Raw genomic sequence first — 6384 nt, 5'->3', positions numbered from 1 at the left:
GAAGGAAAACACCTGCAAATGTGCCCTCTGTACTGAATTTAGAATTGTTAAAGTGTAAGCTAAAGATGTAAAAGAAATCTCACAATAGTCTGACAGACTAAGTAGAGTGTAAAATACTGCCTCTATCAAAAATTATCTGGGAAAGATCAGCAGGCCTTTTATTCACACTCCTCTTAATCCTATGTAATAAAAGTGTAATATGCAAATTGTCCCCTCCACCAGGATTTTGACCAGGAGGCAGGGCGGTCTGCCAATCACCCCAGGCCCCTCCCCCAGCCGGCCCCACCTCCAGTGGGCCCCCCATTTTGATCAGGGGCGGGGCTGGTTGGCCAACCTCCTGCGTTCCCTCCCCCCGGCTGGCCCGGCCAATTGGCCCCGATTGCAGTAGGCCAGCTGGACCCCACCTGTGCACAAATTCATGCACCAGGCCTCTAGTTTCATATAAATGGAATTATACCACACTAGAGGCCCAATGCACAAAATTCGTGCAAGAGTAGGCCTTCCTTCCCCTGGCTGCCCGCACTTGTGGGGAAGCATGGGACTTGGTTGGAATGTCTGTAAGGAGGATTCTCTGAAAGGTCGGGGGCCTTGGAGGGGACCTTGCCAAAGGCGGCAGCCCTTACCTTGACTTTTCCAAACAAGTCCAATCCCCCAGGGTGTTTTGCTAGAATCTCTATGTTTAGTCTTTAAGACTGACCTTGTAGAAGCATATACTTTCTCAAGGATGCTTACTCTGCTGATTGTATCTAGAGATTAATTTGACTTCAAGCTGTTGTTACAATAAAAGCCAAAGAGGCAAGCGAACAGGACTGCTTTTATGACCAAAGTAAGAGCCCCTTAGCCTCTCTTACACAGAAACCTGTGTCGGAGTGATCTGTTCATCAGCCACACAGGGCCTGCTGGTCAGCCTGGCAGGCACTGGCTTCCCTCTGACACTCAGGACCTGGGCTTTCCTCCAGTTGCCGACAGGCACCTGGGACCCAGGCTTCCCTCGCAGCCTCGGCTTTCTCTGGAAGGTTGCCCAGAATGACGTCCATTCTAATTAGCATATTACGTTTTTATTATTATAGAAGTGGTCCTTTGTGACTGGCTTCATTTACTCAGTGTGTTTTATTTTTTTTAATTTTATTTTAATTTATTCTTTTAATCTTTATTGTTCAGATTATTACAGATGTTCCTCTTTTTCCCCCCCATAGCTCCCCTCCACCCAGTTCCCACCCCATCCCAGACCCTTGTCCTGCCCCCCCCCACTTGCCTCATCCATAGGTGTAAATTCTTTGTCCAGTCTCTTCCTGCATCCCTTACGCCCCGTTCCCCCCAAGAATTGTCATTCCGCTCCCTTTCCATGCCCCTGATTCTATTACATTCACCAATTTATTCTGTTCATCAGATTTTTTATTCATTTGATTTTTAGATTCACTTGTTGATAGATATGTCTTTGTTGTCACTTTGTTGTTCATAATTTTTCTTTACCTTTTTCTTCTTCCTCTTCTTTTTAAAAAAATATTTTTAATTGAATTTTTACAGGGAGGAAGGGAGAGGGACAGAGAGTTAGAAACATCGATGAGAGAGAAACCGATCAGCTGCCTCCTGCACACTCTCCACTGGGTATGTGCCTGCAATCAAGGTACATGCCCTTGACCGGAATCGAACCTGGGACCCTTCAGTCCACAGGCCGACGCTCTATCCACTGAGCCAAACTGGTCAGGGTTTCTTCCTCTTCTTAAAGAATATCCTTCAGCATTTCATATAAGACTGGTTTGGTGGTGATGAACTCCTTTAGCTTGTTCTTACCTGTGAAGCTCTGTATCTGACCTTCAATTCTAAATGATAGCTTTGCTGGGTAGAGTAATCTTGATTATAGGTCCTTGGTATTCATCACTTTGAATATTTCTTGCCACTCCCTTCTGGCCTGCATAGTTTCTATTGAGAAAGCAGCTGACAGTTGTATGGGTTCTCCCTTGTAGGTAGGTAACTGGTTTTCACTTGCTTCTTTTAAGATTCTCTCTTTGTCTTTTGCCCTTGACATTTAATTATGATGTGTCTTGTTTTCCAAACAAGTCCAATCCCCCAGGGTGTTTTGCTAGAATTTCTATGTTTAGTCTTTAAGAACTGACCTTGTAGAAGCATATACTTTCTCAAGGAAAAACTCTAATCCTCTTTGGATTCCTCTTGTTTGGGGTTCTCTGTGCTTCCTGAACTTGTGAGTCTATTTATTTCACCAGATAAAGGAAGTTTTCTGTCATCATTTCTTCAAATAGGTTTTCAATATCTTGCTCTCTTTCTCCTTCTGACACTCCCATAATTTGGATGTTGATATGTTTGAAGTTGTCCCAGAGGCTCCTTACACTCTCTTCATGTTTTTGGATTCATTTTTCTTTTTGCTCTTTCGGTTGGGTGTTTTTTGCTTTCTTGTACTTCAAATCTTTGACTTGATTCTTGGGATCCTCTAGTCTACGTTGAATCTTTGTATCCTTGAGTTGATAGAGTGGCCTTGTGTGGTAGGTGTCCTATAGGGCCCAGTGGCTCAACCTCCCCAGTCACCTGAGCTGGACACTCTTGTGCACCCTTTGTGGGCTGTGTGCAGAATCTTGTTGTAGTTAAGCCTTGATTGCTGTTGGTATCACTGGGAGGAATTGACCACCCGGCCAATTGGCTGTGAGGAGCATCTGTGTCTACAATGGAAGAGCTGCTGTGCTAGAGACACCCTTATGGGGAAGGACTTGCTTCAGTGGGGCTTTGGTGCTCACTGAGTCTGTCCCTTGAGTGTGTCACTTCTGGATGTGAAGAGTTGTAATCTGAATGGTCTCACACTGACCACTGGGTAGACTGGCCCTTGGATCTCCAAGGAGGTGCAAAGTCAGCCACTGCCTGTGGTCGCCCAGCAGGAGCTACAGAGAGATCTGCAGATTACTCGTGTTTGTATTGGGTTTGGAAGTGCCCAGATGAGGCCCAGCTGTGTAGCAAGGCAGGCTGCTGCTGCCAGATTGATTGCTCTGGGGCTTCCTGACCCAGCTGCTGCCTGTTTCATAGGTTTTAGGCTGAGAAAGGACAGGCCATTCATATGCAAAAGCTGTTGTTCACAGTTTGGGTGGGGTTGTAAATTGGGTGGGGTGGGGTCTCAGGGAATCACCAGGGCGAAGCAATCACCCATGGCTTCCAGTCAGCCCTGCACCTGAGAGTTCTCCGTGCAGGAACAATGACTACTGCGAAACACATGAGATAGTTGTTTCTTTGTAGAAACTTGGAAAATAGCACAGCTAAATTTGGTTTTGTTTACGGAATAACATTTCTTCTAGAGTTGTCTTTCTGAAAAAAGCTGCCCTTGAATTCCTGTCCCGATGCCAGACAGACCAGTTTCTCCCCATAATAGTGTGGGTCCTCTGAGTCTGGCCTGGAACTGGAGTTCAGAGCAAGCGGGAGTTTGTATCTCCCTCCCGATTAAAAAAGCAGCGCACCTGGGTGCCAGTCTGTTCCGTGCCTCCACACCCTCTACCAATCTCAATGTGCTTTCTCCTTTACCTCTTTAGTTGTAGAACTTCCACTCAGCCAGCTTTCCTGCAGTTCTGGATGATAGTTGTTCAGTCTTTTAGTTGTAATTTTGATGTGGTTGTGAGAGGCAGCAAGTACAGGTGTTTACCTATGCTGCCATCTTGGTTCCCTAGCATAATGTTTTCAAGATTCATCTCTATTATAGCAAGTATCAGTATTTATTTATTGCCATATAATATGGCTATACCACATTTTATTTATCCATTCATCAATTGATGAGCATTTGGGCCAAGAATTTCTTTTACTTTCAAGAATAGCACTTTTCCATAATAATAAAGTGTTAAAGATATCAAGTAAGAACTTTGACCAAAAATTCAGAGACTAGTCAGTGTTCTTTTAGTGTTCACAAGACATACTTAAACTTGAAATCTGTCATGATACTGTAAATATATCAGTATAGACCAGATTTTCCAACATTAGATTAGATTTCCTGAACACGCAGTTACTTCCAGATGTCATCTCTTCTTACTGTTATCAACAGAGATGTAGCCATTTCAGGATGAAGGGTATAATTTAGTAGGCCTAAAAGTTTTGGAGAAGGTGAATTTGGGACCAAGAACACGGACAGAAGCCATAAGTAAATGGACATCACTAAAAGGAAGGAAATGCATCAAAAGAGATTACAGAGTTATGACTGCTGTTGCACTTATTAGCCTGACTAAGCTTCTTGAATCCTTTGTCAGTTGGCTCCCAGAGTCCCTTTCAAAGCTGTCATAGTAATAGTCACATAGTCTATCAGTCCTCCACTGTTGAGCTTAGTGTGGTCTAAAGCAATGTTGTTGTTTCACTTCTTTTCCTGATAAATACTGGGTTTGTATTGGAGTTGCAATGGAAGAAAATGGTTCTGTGGGATTTGGAGTCTGATATACCTACCTAGATTTGATTTCTTGGATTCCTTTTTTATGAACTTTGTGTTTTGGGGCATGTACTTTGATTTCTCAGCTATAAAGTGAGGATGACTTATTTATCTCAAAGGGTGATTGTGAGGAAATAAAAATTAGGAATTAGCACATGGTCTAATACAGCCATGGGCAAACTATGGCCAGTGGGCCGGATCCAGCCTGTTTGAAATGAATAAAGCTAAAAAAAAAAAAAAAGACCATACCCTTTTATGTAATGATGTTTACTTTGAATTTATATTAGTTCACACAAACACTCCATCCATGCTTTTGTTCCGGCCCTCTGGTCCAGTTTAAAAACCCATTGTGGCCCTCGAGTCAAAAAGTTTGCCCATCCCTGGTCTAATACATAGTAAGTGCTCAAATCTTAGTTATAATCCTGTCTAATAATAGACAAACATGGTAATTAACTGTACCTCCGACACACTTCCCATTGGCTAATCAGGGTGATATGCAAATTAACTGCCAACCAAGATGGCGGCCAGCAGCCAGGCAGCTGAAGCGAACAGGAGGCTTGCTTGCTCCAGTGATGGAGGAAGCCAAGGTTCCCCGCCTGCCGCTGCTGGCCTCTGAGCTGCACTCTAAGAAACAATGTTGCAATTATAGAAGCTAAACAAACCCCAGAAACCTGCTTTCAGCCAGCCGGGCTTCAGAGCTGGAGCTGCAACAGTGTTTCAATTATAGAACCCAAACAAACCCAGATACCTGCTTTCAGCAGCCGAGGTTTCAGAGCTGGAGCCAGGCCTCAGAGCTAAAACTGGCTCTCAGCTCCAGTGACAGCCATAGAAGGTAAATAAATCCCAGAATAAAAAAGAAAAAAAGAAAAAAAAGGAGAGGTTGGGAGCTTCAGTCACCCGCCAGCCTGAAAATGGCCCTCAGCCCCTCACCCAGACTGGCCAGGCACCCCAGTAGGGATCCCTACCCTGAAGGGGGTATGACTAGCTGCAAACAACCATCAGCCCCTCATCCAGGCTGGCCAGGCACCCAAGCGGGACCCCCACCCTGATCCGGGACACCCTTCAGGTCCCCCGAGGGCTGCCAGGCTGCCAGAGGGATGCCTGATTGCCATCTTAGGCCCAATCCCCCGGGGAGCAGGCCTAAGCCAACAAGTGGTCATCCCCTGAGGGGTCCCAGATTGCGAGAGGGCACAGGCTGGGCTGAGGGGACTGCCCCCCCACCCCCCGTGTGCACAAATTTTTGTGCACCAGGCCTCTAGTTATTATATAAAGATCAAACATCTGAAGTTTAAAGTATTTCCCTTTTGTATTATTTGTTGTATTTATTTACCTGTGTCTTGCCTTGCTCTAAAAATAGATTTTGGGCAACATGGGGTGTGTGTATTTTAATACTTCTGAAGCCCAGCTGGGTCCAGTCTGGGAAGAGAGACTGAAAAGTCAGTTGTGATGGTAATGTGACGGTAATGTAAACCTATTGGGATACATATAAGTAACAGATCCCAGGAATGCATCGGGATTATGCTTCTAAAACAGATTGAAGAGGTTTCTTTAGTGAAAGGTGGCCTAGCATGCTGGAAAGGGCACCCAGATTTTGGGGTAAAACCAATATGTAGTGAAGTCCCAGTTCTACTTACTAGCCATGTAATTAATCTTGGGAGGGTTACAGTTGATGGTTTTTCATTAATAGAAATCACATCATTAAATTAAATTAATACCTCTTTCAGTACTTAGTTGTTGTTGTTATTAATCCTCATCTGAGGATATTGATTTTTTTAAGAGAGGGAGGGAAAAGGGAGGGAGGAAGAGAAACATTCATGTGAGAGAGAATGATTGGTTGCGTCCCTCACATTCTATCTCGCCTCTCCTGCCCGCCCCCCTCCGCCCTCGCCCCCATCCCCGCCAGCCTGGGGATCAAACCTGCAACCCAGGTAGGTGCCCTTGCTTGGGAATTAAACCCCATATCCTCCAGTGTACAG

Source organism: Myotis davidii, unplaced genomic scaffold (genome assembly GCF_000327345.1).
Source record: "Myotis davidii unplaced genomic scaffold, ASM32734v1 scaffold150, whole genome shotgun sequence".
Taxonomy (NCBI): Eukaryota; Metazoa; Chordata; class Mammalia; order Chiroptera; family Vespertilionidae; genus Myotis; species Myotis davidii.
The sequence above is the reverse complement of the archived record's forward strand: the minus strand, read 5'-3'. Positions refer to the sequence as shown.